This window comes from Ranitomeya variabilis, chromosome 4 (genome assembly GCF_051348905.1).
Source record: "Ranitomeya variabilis isolate aRanVar5 chromosome 4, aRanVar5.hap1, whole genome shotgun sequence".
NCBI classification, from domain to species: domain Eukaryota; kingdom Metazoa; phylum Chordata; class Amphibia; order Anura; family Dendrobatidae; genus Ranitomeya; species Ranitomeya variabilis.
In genome coordinates, this window is record NC_135235.1 from 269,201,719 (window position 1) to 269,217,540 (window position 15,822).

Below are 15,822 nucleotides of genomic sequence, written 5' to 3' on the forward strand. Positions count from 1 at the left end.
CACCTTACCGAGGGAACCGGCAGCGTTCTTTGCTTAAAATGCGCGCTTTTCCTTCCTTCCGTGACGTCACGGCTTCTGATTGGTCGCGTGCCGCCCATGTGGCCGCGACGCAACCAATCACAGCAAGCCGTGACGTAATTTTAGGTCCTTCAGTATTTTAAAATTACGTTCCGGCGTTGTGATTGGTCGCGTCGCGGTCACATGGGCGACGCGACCAATCACAAGCCGTGACGTCACGGGAGGCAGGAGACGCGCGCATTTTAAAATGCGCGCGTGTCCAGCCTCCCGTGACGTCACGGCTTGTGATTGGTCGCGTCGCCCATGTGACCGCGACGCGACCAATCACAACGCCGGAACGTAATTTTAAAATCCTGAAGGACCTGAAATTACGTCACGGCTTGCTGTGATTGGTTGCGTCGCGGCCACATGGGCGACGCGACCAATCACAAGCCGTGACGTCACGGGAGGCTGGACACGCGCGCATTTTAAAATGCGCGCGTCTCCTGCCTCCCGTGATGTCACGGCTTGTGATTGGTCGCGTCGCCCATGTGACCGCGACGCGACCAATCACAACGCCGGAACGTAATTTTAAAATACTGAAGGACCTAAAATTACGTCACGGCTTGCTGTGATTGGTCGCGTCGCGGCCACATGGGCGGCGCGCGACCAATCACAAGCCGGGACTTCACGTAAGGAAGTTAAAGCGCGAATTTTAAGCAAACAACGCTGCCGGTTCCCTCGGTAAGGTGCAGGCTGCGTCGGAGAGGTGAGTATAGCAATATTTTTTATTTTAATTCTTTATTTTACACATTAATATGGTTCCCACGGCCTGAAGGAGAGTTTCCTCTCCTTCAGACCCTGGGAACCATCAGGAATACCGTCCGATACATGAATCCCATTGACTTGTATTGGTATCGGGTATCGGTATCGGATTAGATCCGATACTTTGCCGGTATCGGCCGATACTTTCCAATACCGATACTTTCAAGTATCGGACGGTATCGCTCAACACTATTTGTCACACATTATATGCAATGTTTATTCAGTGTTTTATGGCTTTTTCTCCCTATCTCTGAGTGAGTGGAGAGCAGTGACGTTCTCTCACTATCCAGATTCACCCCAAAATGGCTGCTGCATTCACTGCTTTGGGTTTTATACAGGCTATGATAGTCTCTCTTGATTTAAAAAGTCAATGATGGTGGATGAGGAATGCTCAGAAGGTGGGCATTTCATTTGTGGGAAGCAAATGGAATATTGTTCAAATTTTTGGAGTTCAACAAATTTCTAAAAATTTTCACAAATTTGACTCCTATTGAATCAATTTGCTCCTCTCTAAACTCTAGAAATATTGATCAGCTTATCTGTTATAGACAATGCTGATGATAGCAATTTTAGAACTGTTAAGAAAACTTTTTGACGAAAAAGGATCCTGTTGTCTGACAGTTTTGTCTTTTTCTGTGGCCATTGATTCTGCACAGGCTTCTATTTTTCATCAAGGCTGGCCTGGTATTAGAATAATGTTAGTTACGTGCAGGGCCGGACTGGCCATCGGGCAGTTCTGGCAAATGCCAGAAGGGCCGGTGCCAGTAGTGGGCCGCTGTGCGCCGACTCACCAAACCCAACACCCCGGCCCCACCAGTGCAGCAGCATTCAACTATACCGGCGTCTATGACGCCAGTACAGTTGAATGCAATGATGGAGGAGAGACCGTCTGCTGACGCCCCCTCTCCCATCATTCCCCGCTCTGCCTCTGACAGTGTGAGTGTGCGCACACTCACTGTGTGCCAGGCAGTGCAGCGGCAGCTGCCGAGACAGAAGCAGGGAGCAACGCGGGCACGAGGAGAGGTGAGGAGTGTGTTTTTTTTACTGGACTGTGGGGCCATTCTCGGGGGGAGGAGAGATGCTGTATACTACTATGTGGGCTGTGCTATATACTACTGTGTGGGCTGTGCTGTATACTACTGTGTGGGCTGTGCTATATACTACTGTGTGGGCTGTGCTATATACTACTATGTGGGCTGTGCTGTATACTACTATGTGGGCTGTGCTGTATACTACTACATGGGCTGTGCTGTATACTACTGTTTGGGCTGTGCTGTATACTACTGTGTGGGCTGTGCTGTATACTACTGTGTGGGCTGTGCTGTATACTACTGTGTGGGCTGTGCTGTATACTACTGTGTGGGCTGCGCTGTATACTACTGTGTGGGCTGCGCTGTATACTACTGTGTGGGCTGTGCTGTATACTACTACGTGGGCTGTGTTATCTGCTATGTGGGTTGTTCTATATACTATGCTGGTTGTGCTATATACTATGCTGGTTGTGCTATATACTATGCAGGTTGTGCTATATACTATGCGGGTTGTGCTATATGCTATGCGGGCTTTGCTATTTACTATGGGGGTATATTATATTTTATGGGGGAGGCTGTGTTATATACTGTGGGGGGCTGCATTATATTCTATGGGGGCTACATTATATATTATGGGGAGGTGGGCTGTATTATATTCTATTCGGGGCTACATTATATTCTATGGGGGCTGTATTATATTTATATTCTTTGAGGGGTGATTGCTTCATACTCTCTGAGGGGGCTGCATTATATTCTATGGGGTGGCTGCATTATACTCTGGGGTGGCTGCATTATACTATATGTGGGCTGCATTATACTGTATTGAGGACTATGGGGAATACGTTATACTATATGAAGAACTATGGGGTGCATTATACTATGGGAAGTGAATTGTACTACATGGATGACTATTATACTATATGGAGCACTATGAGGAGTGTATTATGCTATATAGAGGATTGAGCAGTGTATTTTAATATATGGAGGACTGAGGAGTGTATTATACTATATGGAGGACTGAGGAGAGTATTATGCTATATGGAGGACTGAGGAATGTATTATACTATATGGAGGACTATAGGGAGTATATTATACTATATGGAGGACTGTGGTGCACATTATAATATATGGAGGACTATGGGGTGCATTTTACTAAACAAGTAAAATGCTGCATATTCAGATTGTTTTTGCTGGAACAAAAATCATTGTTCTCAGCAGCACATCGCCGGTGTAAGCTGTAGATGTGCTGCTGATAACATGATACTGTATGGTGATCTGTTAGTGATCTATTAGTGATCGTTCTGTCCCATCATTATTCCTCAGCTGGTGGAAAGAGGCCGGGAAACAAGCATTGAACAACTTCAGTATTGTCGATCAAACTCATTTAGCGGCCTGAACTCAGCGCTTGTAAATACAACCGAAATGCTTTTGTGTGATGTGCAATATGTTAGCATTTGGGGCCCCATTTTAAACTTTGCCTAGGGCCCCACATTGCCTAAAACCGGCCCTGCCTACAAGTGTACAAAGATATTATACGGTCACCATGTGACAAGTGGGCCTGTGTAACTTCAAATGCCAGGGCTGAATTTTAGTCCCAGTCCGACCCTGGTTACGTGCCATGTTGCAAACTATGCATTTTCAATACTATCCACATTTTTAAAAATAATTCTTCAAATTTAGGGATAAATGCTGAACATTTCTATAAATGTTTTTTTTTCCCCATAAACAATAAGTTATTCCCTGTCTATTGGATAGGGTAAATCTTGTTTATCGCTGGGAGTCTGACTGGTGGGATCTCTGGTGATTCCGAGAACGGGGCTCTGGAATACCAAAAACTTCGGCAGCCTCATCCTGAAAGAAGTGGAGTTGCACATGCTTGACTTTCACTCCATTCATTGTCTATGGGACTCCCAAGAACACTGCTCAGTATTTCCGCCATTCCCATAGATTGTGCACAGAACAGAGCCCGAGCATGCACCCTTCCAATGCTTTCAGAGCTCTGTTGTGGTTCCAAAACCCCAATTTTGGATTATTGGGGGTTCCAGCATTCGGACGACCAGCGATCAGAAAGTTGTAAAGTTGTCCCCTACATATAGGGTATAACCTATATTAGCTGAAATGGAGCTGCATGTTTCTGACCAGCATAGAAAGGGTCGATAACCTCTTCAGCACCAAAGGAAACCACATTTAATTTAATATGGGATCCAAACACACAGTCTAAACGGAAGATCTACGGTTCACAATATGCAGTGATCTTCCCCCAGATCTCCCAGATTGGCGGGACATTCTCATGACCGTTATACCGGCTAAGCTGACTTCCGTATCAGGAGGTTAACGGGTCCAGTGACGTCACGTCTGCGTATACCTGTTCTGATGCATACGCAATCTGCAGGTATTCCACACCTGTACTATTCTGGGACAGATGCACAATACTGGCCAATTGCTCATGCCTCCTGGCAGGTATACGTATTTGTGACATCACCAATAAAAGAACTGACTGGAGCAGAACTTTGAAAAACGCATATAAAAAGACACACATACCATAAGCAATGCCCAACTACGTGTCTCTTTTTTTTCAATGCTGATCATTTTGTGCCAGGTGGAAAGGTAAGGAAGGACACACTTAGGGGAGACTATCTATATAATATACTTATAGATGGAGTGACTTGGCTTTGTATGTAGCCTATATCCATAAGGTCTAATAGTGATCATTAGAAAAAAGAAGCAAAGCAAATCCTTCCTCTTTACCACGCCATTAGGCACAGCGATTACTATTCATCATGTTGCTGCGCTAATGCACTTGTTACACAGACACACGTCCTGATCTTCAATTTCATCCTCAGATGTCTCTAACATGCCTTTTATAGCATAGGATTCCACAATTTGTCTGATTAGAATCCATAATTGATCTACATGGGAAATCTAGGAGAAAATTGGGGATTGTTTTTTTTTTTTGTGGGTTTTTTTTTTTTAGAATTTGGAATTACAAAATGGCAACATCAAGGAATAATGGCATGTAAACATTTCAAAAACCAAACAAACATGAAAATCTAGGTGGTAAATTCTTCACACCATGGGGGATTTAATGTTTCTTTTACGTCTTTGTTACTTTTACGTTTTTGTTATTTTCTAGCATTTGCTCCTTTTTAGTCATTTTTTTTTACCAATTTTTGAAAATCACCCAAATTTTTCAAATACTCCTTAAAATAAAAAACACAAAAATGTACTTTGTTGCCACAACATTAACCCTGAAAGTTTTAATTCTCTTATTGGAATGGATACATACAACAGGGGAAAAACTCTAGTTTTAGGTCTTTATGGTAACAGAGTGGCCCTCACCCTACTTGAATGAAAAATCCCCAAATACCGGAATGACTCGGGTCACAAATATTTTCCACTCTTTTATAAATCTAAATACCGAAGCATTTGTACGATCTATAACAACGAACAATGATGGCCAACTAATTGTACAAAATTTGAGAGCAAAACTTACCAAATTGCCCAAAATTTCCAACTTTGCGTCATCATTTTCATATAACTGTCCCTTCCTTCTTTCCTCTTTCTTTATTTTTCATCTCTTTCTTTACTTTTCCGATTTTCCTTCTTTTCGTAATTTTAAAGCCTTAGAATTGACATGAACCGTTATTTCATTTTTGAAAGATCGAAAGAATAAATGTAAGGTAAATATCAGTGAGAAACTATAAAACCGCAAAAATATTATCCTCATCTTTGGCACAATGGTAAAGTGTAAGTGTTGCATTTACACAAGACACCACTGGGCAGAATATTGATAGAGATATTCATCAGATCCCTGGATAATTGTTTTGTTTTTTTTAACTCCCGACCATTCATCTGCGACTTAAAAAAGTTTTATGTATAAAAAAGGCTAGAACTTCACTGCGGTGGCTACAAACGCAAAAATAGCAATAAGTAAACCTTTCTCAGATCAGTAGTAAGGACCAAGGTGCTGCAGAGCATTATAGAGTAGAAGTTATCATATATAGGTCAAGAAAAATAGAAAAAAATATATAAAAAATATAAAAAATATATAAAAAACTTTAATTTACGTTGCATGTGTATTTGGTTAAAAATCATTTTTGCAATTCAGTTCCATTAAAAATGTTGCACCGTTTGGCTTTTACAGGCTCTATGATTCCCGGCACAATCAACTTTGATGTGGTCTGTGGTCATAAATCGGATGAGAGGAGCTAAAAAAAAATAGAGAAAAGAGTTAGAAACTTTCCCATTGGGCCATCGGAATAAGCTTATTGATGGATTCTCAGGTAACTCATGTACCATTTGGCTTTTATAGGCTCTTTATTTCCCGTCACAATCAACTTTGATGTGGTCTGTGGTCATAAATCAGCTGAAAAAATGATGTAAAAAAATAAAAAAAAGAGGTAGAAAATTTCCCGTTGGGCCATCAGAATAAGCTCATTGATTGATTCACGGTTCACTCAATCTGCCGCCAGCAATATATAAGGCAACAGAAAACTTAAGGAAGGAAAATGGTGCAAAATTGTTAATGAAACACAATTACAAAAATTATTTTTAGCTAAAACAAAAACGAAACATACATTTATGTCCCCAAAGGTGGACAAAAACATAAGAAAAACTTTCCAATATACCGGTATTTTTTATTTTTCCTTGTATTACGACACATTATAACTTGTCTTTTAAATCCTTGGGAGGACATTCCAGTGTTTGCCGTGGGGCCCGGGAAAGTGGGAAATTTAGTCTCCATATTAAAGATGCCGAATGGGATGTTTTGTGACATCATTATGGGGAAGATTTACTAAGGGTCGTGCGCCAAAACCATGGCAGAAAAAAAGTTGTATATTTTGGTGACGGGACCATAACACCATTTACACCATAACCTGCTTATAGCCAGCGTAGATTTGCTTTTTTGGTGCCCAGGCAGGAACATATGTCAAATGTATACAGGTCCTTCTCAAAAAATTAGCATATAGTGTTAAATTTCATTATTTACCATAATGTAATGATTACAATTAAACTTTCATATATTATAGATTCATTATCCACCAACTGAAATTTGTCAGGTCTTTTATTGTTTTAATACTGATGATTTTGGCATACAACTCCTGAAAACCCAAAAAACCTGTCTCAATAAATTAGCATATCAAGAAAAGGTTCTCTAAACAACCTATTACCCTAATCTTATGAATCAACTAATTAACTCTAAACACATGCAAAAGATACCTGAGGCTTTTAAAAACTCCCTGCCTGGTTCATTACTCAAAACCCCCATCATGGGTAAGACTAGCGACCTGACAGATGTCAAGAAGGCCATCATTGACACCCTCAAGCAAGAGGGTAAGACCCAGAAAGAAATTTCTCAACAAATAGGCTGTTCCCAGAGTGCTGTATCAAGGCACCTCAATGGTAAGTCTGTTGGAAGGAAACAATGTGGCAGAAAACGCCGTACAACGAGAAGAGGTGACCGGACCCTGAGGAAGATTGTGGAGAAGGACCGATTCCAGACCTTGGGGAACCTGAGGAAGCAGTGGACTGAGTCTGGTGTGGAAACATCCAGAGCCACTGTGCACAGGCGTGTGCAGGAAATGGGCTACAGGTGCCGCATTCCCCAGGTAAAGCCACTTTTGAACCATAAACAGCGGCAGAAGCGCCTGACCTGGGCTACAGAGAAGCAGCACTGGACTGTTGCTAAGTGGTCCCAAGTACTTTTTTCTGATGAAAGCAAATTTTGCATGTCATTCGGAAATCAAGGTGCCAGAGTCTGGAGGAAGACTGGGGAGAAGGAAATGCCAAAATGCCTGAAGTCCAGTGTCAAGTACCCACAGTCAGTGATGGTGTGGGGTGCCATGTCAGCTGCTGGTGTTGGTCCACTGTGTTTCATCAAGGGCAGGGTCAATGCAGCTAGCTATCAGGAGATTTTGGAGCACTTCATGCTTCCATCGGCTGAAATGCTTTATGGAGATGAAGATTTCATTTTCCAGCACGACCTGGCACCTGCTCACAGTGCCAAAACCACTGGTAAATGGTTTACTGACCATGGTATTACTGTGCTCAATTGGCCTGCCAACTCTCCTGACCTGAACCCCATAGAGAATCTGTGGGATATTGTGAAGAGAAAGTTGAGAGACGCAAGACCCAACACTCTGGATGAGCTTAAGGCCGCTATTGAAGCATCCTGGGCCTCCATAACATCTCAGCAGTGTCACAGGCTGATTGCCTCCATGCCACGCTGCATTGAAGCAGTCATTTCTGCCAAAGGATTCCCGACCAAGTATTGAGTGCATAACTGAACATTATTATTTGATGGTTTTTTTGTTTGTTATTAAAAAACACTTTTATTTGATTGGACGGGTGAAATATGCTAATTTATTGAGACAGGTTTTTTGGGTTTTCAGGAGTTGTATGCCAAAATCATCAGTATTAAAACAATAAAAGACCTGACAAATTTCAGTTGGTGGATAATGAATCTATAATATATGAAAGTTTAATTGTAATCATTACATTATGGTAAATAATGAAATTTAACACTATATGCTAATTTTTTGAGAAGGACCTGTATTTATATATTTCCCATCGGCACACAACTGGGCCATTTGAAGGATGGTTAAACCTCTTATCTGCTGTACTGTAAGTGAAACAGTAGAGAGAAGATAATCTCCTGGAATTTTTGATTCTCTCAGACTTTGCTCTATTCGTCCAGTAGATTCGATTTTGGCTCCAATCGAAAAATCAAAAGACCCCAATGCATAAAAACAAAACTTAAAGGGACTGAAGGGGTTAAAATAAAAAAAACGCACTCTACTCACCTGCCCTAGGACCACATCTCTTCTTATTGCCGTCATTGCCGTTCCTCTTCGGTTCTTCCGGCACTTTTGCTTCCTACGACGCTTTTATCGACCACAAAAAGGAACCTAAAATGGAACATTCGATCCCCCCCATACACAAAAAAATTAATTGAGGAGCGTAAAAAACAAATGAGGGCTTAGGACATGTGAATATAATGTATTTTATTATTTTATCTCCTTTTCAGCACTCACAACAATACAGGAAAATTGCTGCCGGTTGACCGCCACGTTGCTACATTAAAGGACATTGAATTCCAAAAATTTAGCATTTCTCAGAATTCGAAATTTGGGGCAAATTAATTTTTAATCGATTTGTTCGTCTTTATGAAACAAATTATTTTTTTGTCTCATTGTGTGATCATGGAAAGTTTTTATTTCTCCTTTACGGTAAAGGTCGCAATGACCGTCACCTCGACAGTAACCTACCGTATGTGTATTGTACTTTTTTTTTGTAACTTTTCTCTCCTTCAGTTATTTCATTGTTATATTTCCTCCCACTTTCCTCTACCCACCACCCCCCTTTCCACGTCCGCCTGCGCCGGTACGGGACATAGTTGTCACCTGTCACCGGCGCACTAACAAGCAGCATTATTACAGTTAATAAGAGTTTCCACATCATGGGGCGCGCAGACTGGATGACGCGGTGACATGTGGCATCTCGGTGTCACCTGGAGGGATCAATCTGCTCTGATTTATCCAAAATAGAGACCAAGGTCACACCAACGCCTGCAGGACAGACGCAGAGTATTGCCTATTAAAGGGATATACCGTATCTGCTTTTTTTTTTACTTCCCGTATGGAGAAATCTGCTATTTTTCATTCTTTGCAAAATAGTAAAAATCCCATTAAAAAAACCCTCAAACATTGTATAACAGGCTGAATGGATGCGACTGACAGCTGTTAGCTCTCATTGATGCTACTTACACATACTTTGGGTTCTCATTAGGTTTTATTATGTAGTCATTCCCTTTATCCTAAATTTATGGCTTAATATAATGGTTCCCTATGGTGCCCTATAATGCTTCATAGATCCTGTCATTGCATGCCATATAGCTATTGTTTCTTAAAATCCTCCCAAAATATTATTTGCTTTATGGAACCTGTAGATTTGACTCTTTTTTTCTTTTACAAAAAAAAAAAAAAATTCAAGAAAAACCCATGAGCGTGGTCTACCATGACACCTAGTGGCCATGGGAGGTTTTTGGTTTTTTTTGTATATTTTGAATTGAGAGTCCTCAGTGGTTGATACCTTTTAATGGCTAACTGAAAAGATGGTAACAAATTTCAAGCTTTCGAGACTACATACGTCTCTTCATCAGGCAAAGACTAAAACAAATTCTGAAGAATCACATATTTATGCACAACATAGTATAGAAAAAAAAAAGAGGGGAGAAAAACCATGGATAAGCCAGGTGACATGAAGCAGAATTACCATGGGTGATAAACAGTTACGTCCATAAATATTGGGCCAATTCTTAGATAAGGATCAATAACCTTGTGTGTGTCTTTTTATCACATCCTGGAGTGGAGGGATAACTAAGATAAGCCCCCCTGCACATGTGATAGCCGTCTGTTGGCCTAAAGTCACCCCGATCCGTGACGTAGGGGTGACGGTCACGGTGTGAATCGTGACAAATTTTCCTGTATTTGTATATTTTGTAATTTAGGTGGTTTATTAATTAGTCGGTCTAAAATAGTCTAGGCTTCTATTCTTTAATAAAAGGGTTGGACACCTTTTTTTTTTTTTTTTCTTTAATTATGGAGCTCGCGGAGAACTTCTGGATTTAGAACTGGGATCATTGTAATCAGTTATTAACGAAGGAACAGCAGTGGAAATGCAAATGCAAGAATATGGTGGCAACAAAACTCTAGGAACTGGCCACCATCACGCCTCATACAAGGGATCCCTAGAGGTCGGGCTTCTAAGACCACCATTAATCTTGAAAATGGCTGACCCAAAGTCATAGTCAAGTCATAGTATATGCAACCACTCCCTTACAGAATCAGCGGTACAGTGCTCTTTACAGCTCCATTTCCTCTCCTGTTCTCTAGATAGAACCCAAAAAAGAAAGGCAGTACTTCCGAAATGACCATGTAGAGCAACCATACCTCAACTGGCCGGTTGGTTTGCACTGTAATTTTTGGAGAGCTGGCTTCTTTCTTTGGTTATACTGGAATAGTCCAGATATATGTCTTGGAGGCCTCAAACCTGTAATGTCTTGTGCTGCTTTGTTTTTCTTACTGTGTGGTTAGATAGATGGAGGGGTACGAAGTAGAAGATACAGCTGCTATCAAAACTATTCAGCCTCCCCAACCATCCAGTGCACATTTAGAGCCCGATTCATTCAAGCTTTTACAGCAGTTTTCTGTAGTAAAAAGCTATGAAAAGTCGCAAACTTTTGGTGCAACTCAAGGCTGTGCCAAAGTTTTGCGACTTGACATTCTCATGCCACCCAGCTCTAACAAAGTGGGCAGAGAAGGGGCACTACTGGGGCTTGGCGACAAGACTTTTGTGGCTTATTTATGTTTTTGAGCATATTGGAGCCGACTTTTCTCATTCTCTTGGGTTAGTACAGGTTTCATCTTGAAGTTAGAACATGGAGACCTTCAGTATTTAGTCTGTTCTTTACTGAAACCTCAGCAACTGCTGCCACCAGATTTTGCTACAGGTCTTCTGCAGTCACTTGACTCTTGACTCATCTTCAAGAATCTGGTGGCTGCTGGTGACTGAATCTACTTTCTGCCATATCAAGGTCGTGTAGCCGGTGTTCTAGAACTTTGAACATGGGATCTTTGCTTCCATCAGTATTTTTAGAAACATTCAATATCTTTCTATCTTTTCCTTTTTTATTATTTATTTATTTTATTTTTTTCTATTGACTACTTAAAGTATTAGTGACCTTGAGGTGCATCACATTTTTAGCAGGTCATAGCGGCCAGAGGGGCACCAGGTCATAGCGGCCAGAGGGGCACCAGGTCATAACGTCCAGAGGGGCACCAAGTCGTAGCGGGCCAGAGGGGTAGCAGGTAGTAGCAGGCCAGAGGGGCAGCAGGTTGTAGCGGGCCAGAGGGGCAGCGGGCCAGAGGGGCAGCAGGTCATAGCGGGCCAGAGGGGCAGCAGGTTGTAGTGGGCCAGAGGGACAGCAGGTCGTAGCGGGCCAGAGGGGCGGCAGGTCGTAGCGGGCCAGAGGGGCAGCAGGTCGTAGCGGGCCAGAGGGGCAGCAGGTCGTAGCGGGCCAGAGGGGCAGCAGGTCGTAGCGGGCCAGAGGGGCAGCAGGTCATAGCGGGCCAGAGGGGCAGCAGGTCGTAGCGGGCCAGAGGGGCAGCAGGTCATAGCGGGCTAGAGGGGCAGCAGGTCGTAGCGGCCAGAGGGGCAGCAGGTCATAGTGGCCAGTGGGGTTCTAAGTACTAAAAATACTGGTCCTGCAGAGGTAAATAATCCTGAAACTGCAGTAATCATTTGTGGTGAATTTGGAGAAATCACTTGTTACATTAGTTGTGATGAGATATTTACATTGTTCTTGTTTGGTTTATCTAGATCCTCCTTGTCATACCAGGTCCATCACGCTGTAGACCCATGATCGGGGAACGTCATTTCTTTATGATAAATCGCTCTTTATACCGAGCACAATCATTAAAGGGCGCACTGAACTCACACTGTAAAATATAGAGGTTGCACTGTGCAGATATAAATATCAGAAATAAGTGCTTATCTCCCCATGACAGATCTCTGGGCCATCAATACGTGTTTTAATGTCATATTGAACATGTATTTTATGTAATGGGAATAATACTCCATTCATTTTAAGTAGCTGTTAATGGGCCCCGGGTCACTAAGTGATGGCTCCGAGACAATGCCTGACATGGATAGTCATAAAAGGAATGAATATAAATTACACTTATGGGTAAATTAATATAATTAGCAGTTTAGTTGAATAGTAAAAGTATCATTATATTACTGCTTGATATGTACTAAACTGTCTGCCATAAGCTTGACTGTCAAATAATAAGCAGCAGGGGCGCAGATACGGGGGCGCTAGCAAGGCGTGCAATCCAGGTGATACAGTAAGCTCCCCGGGAGGCATCAACAAGCCACTTTGTCTTGGCAGCAAATTTAGATACAACTGAACCCTGGGGCAAAAAAAAGTCTGGCAAAATATGCTAGAAATCATCCTGGTAGAGGGCTTTCTTGTAGCACACAGACCCCTCAATAAGAGAAGTATTTATCTAGAGATGTGGAAATCTTCTGAAATATTATTCGGCCAGATTAGTAAAAAATTGGGTAAAAATTTAAAAGATTTTTCTGAGGGTGAGGAAATGGGTTAAGAAAAAAAAATAACTTTATATTCACTTTTCCTGACCTGTTCTTACTGTCCCTTCTGCCTCTTCAGGTCCCTGTTCTTCCATCACTCAACAATCTCCATTCCAACAATGTGTTACACACCTGTCCCTGGTATCCTGAGCTCCACTTCCTTCACCTCGGTCCGCTGCCCTCTGTTGTGCTCCATATTGGGTTTTGCAGGTTGCCTGGTGTGGTTTATTGATGTCATCTCCATGATTCTCCTGAAAAGGGTATTCCCATCTCCAAGATCCTATACTGATATGTAGTAGTGTAATAATAGCAAATTCCTCCAATTAGAAATGTAGTATAGCTCTTCTTATTTGCTAAGGCTCTTTTCACATGTGCAGGCATTGCAGGACCTTAGGTATCCATGGTTATGACGACTAGAAACTAGCTAACTGTCACTATATCAATGGTCGTAACCATGGATACCTAAGGTCCAGCAATGCATGCACATGAGGAAAGAAACAGCGAATCAGAAAAACTATACTACATTTCTAATTGGAGGTATGTGCTAATATTATTATTATTACATATTGGGATAGGATCTTGGAGATGAAAATACCATTTTAATGTCCATTAGGACACACACCTATGTCTTAGGATTGTGATTTAAGACGTTGATTTCTGTGCACAACCGTGCTTTACTGCATTCTCTGCTGCCTTTTTAATTTCATCTGTCCTGCTCCCAAAATTACCGAGCGTGCCATATCCTCACTTTCTGCTAACTTCACCCGCGCCCTGGGTCCGTGTACCCACCCTGACCTTGGGCTTAGTGGGTCCACTTCACAAGGTGAGCCTCATACATTGTGATCAATCTGACCCTGTGGTTGGTCTCATGTGATCATGTGAAGGGCCAACCACATCGTGACACCGGAAAACCGAAAGAAATGAACTGAAGTTGGTATACAAGGGTTGCCCTCCTTTTGTGGACTATTATTCTTTACTTAAGTGCATGTAAAAGGGGTAAAAATAATTGTTGCTGTTGGGTTTCGTGAAATGTTTTGCCCCATTTGCCTTGTGCTGTCTATTGCTGACTGCAGGATGAGTTAAAAGTTACAAGGTCCCCATCAGACTGTCACTCAACAAGCTCACTGATGGATTCTTGGTTATTGGTCTTTTTCTGAACTCCTCTCAGCTGAGTGATGACCGTAGACCACATTGGGGTTGAATGCGCAGGAAAATAAACAGCCTGTAAACCAAACTATGCAAAATTCTTAACGAAAACCAAATACAAAAATTATTTTTAGCTCCAAATACATGAATTTTAGCAAAAAAAAGTCTCCTGAAGAGGCCAACACCTTAACACTTGGCCACAGATTGGCCACTTATTGCACATTAGTCATAATTCTATCACTAGGCCTGATGTACAGTACCTGGATTTATTGGCCAAACTCCACTATTTCACTGAACTAACCTCTGTTGGGTCCACATCTCCCTAGGACCTCATCCTACATTCCTACGGAATAGTTCTGGTACTATCCACTGCCTACTTATACTGTATTGGGCAAGTGAGGAATCCTCTACTCTTTAATCTGTATAATAGGTGGCCTCTCGCTTGGAACTATACCCAAAGGTGAGAGTCCTTTTTTAGGGATTGTCCACTTTTGACTATCACATTTCATCTCGAAGGAATAGTTTGATCATGAATGGTGAGAATCCTCATGACACTCTGTAGAGTGATCTGACAGAAGGTGCTCCGTTTCCCTGCAGCACTCCCACACGAGAATCGAAGTATTGCAACCTGCTTGTAGAAGTCAATGTGTGCATTGATCTGGTTGATTTATAGCTTTTGAAGCCATTTTCTCTTCCAGTGAAACCTCTCAAATTGATTATCAAACTGAGTTTTCTGTGTCAGGATTTATTCCATGGGTACTTGTATACTTTAGAGGATTCACCAGCACGAATTTGCACTAACACAGAAAAATGATGTTGGATATCCTCCATTCTGCTTGATTCAAAGGGTCATAAATGGGTTTAGAAGAACAAAAAAAAAACTGCTCTTATTGCTCTTCTTTTGTCCAACCATCTTTGAGGTCTTCACTTGGACATCTTAGACGTATTCTGGCATCTTTGGTATCTCGTGCACTGGCTGAGCTGTGATGTCGCAGTTAGAGCAGGCTACGCCAAAAATGCTGGAAGAAGCCAATGTTGGCCCAGTGAAGACCACACCAGTGACCAGACCGGAGTGTGGCTTCATGGTGGGAGAGGTTTGGACCAGATGAATATAATTATTATATATTCTTATGTTTATGTCCTCTGGTCTGGACAGACCTAGGAACAAAATAATTTACATTTGATTCTCATCAATACATTTTTATAAGAATCCAATTTTGTGTCCATCACAAGTGTAGGGTTCTTAATAATGCTATATTTCTGATACCAGCTATTATCATAGTAACATAGATAGCAAGCCCGAAAAAAGACATTTGTCCATCCAGTTCAGCCTATATTCCGTCAGAATAAATCCCCAGATCTACGTCCTTCTAAATAACTGTAAGATAAAATATTGTTACGCTCCAGGAAGACATCCAGGCCTCTCTTGAACCTATCGACTGAGTTCGCCATCGCCATCTTTAGCTACATTCTGAAGAGTTATATCACCCTCAGATTGGTTCAGCATACCGGCTGACCTTGTTGACTAATCTCCCGGCTGTCATTCTGGGAATTGATGCTTCTTTCCCAGCTTTTGGCTCTTTCTTTCTCCATACCACACATTGCCTTCTTCCTTTTTGTGATGCCCTTCTGTATGACCTACATGTATAACCAGGCTCGGCAATATTTC

The 15,822-nt window shown here is 41.9% G+C and overlaps 1 protein-coding gene across 4 annotated transcripts in view; it reads left to right on the forward strand.

Annotated features, from left to right (window-relative positions):
* The window catches only part of LOC143764359 (uncharacterized), a 192,350-nt gene that overhangs the window by 51,614 nt on the left and 124,914 nt on the right, over positions 1–15,822 (forward strand). Inside the window, exon 3 of one of the 4 annotated variants that reach the window (XM_077249839.1) lies at positions 5,998–6,136. The exons of the other annotated variants lie outside the window; for them this stretch is intronic. The gene's annotated coding sequence lies outside the window, so the exon portion shown is untranslated. The remainder of the gene's footprint in view (positions 1–5,997; positions 6,137–15,822) is intronic. 4 annotated transcript variants of the gene reach the window in all.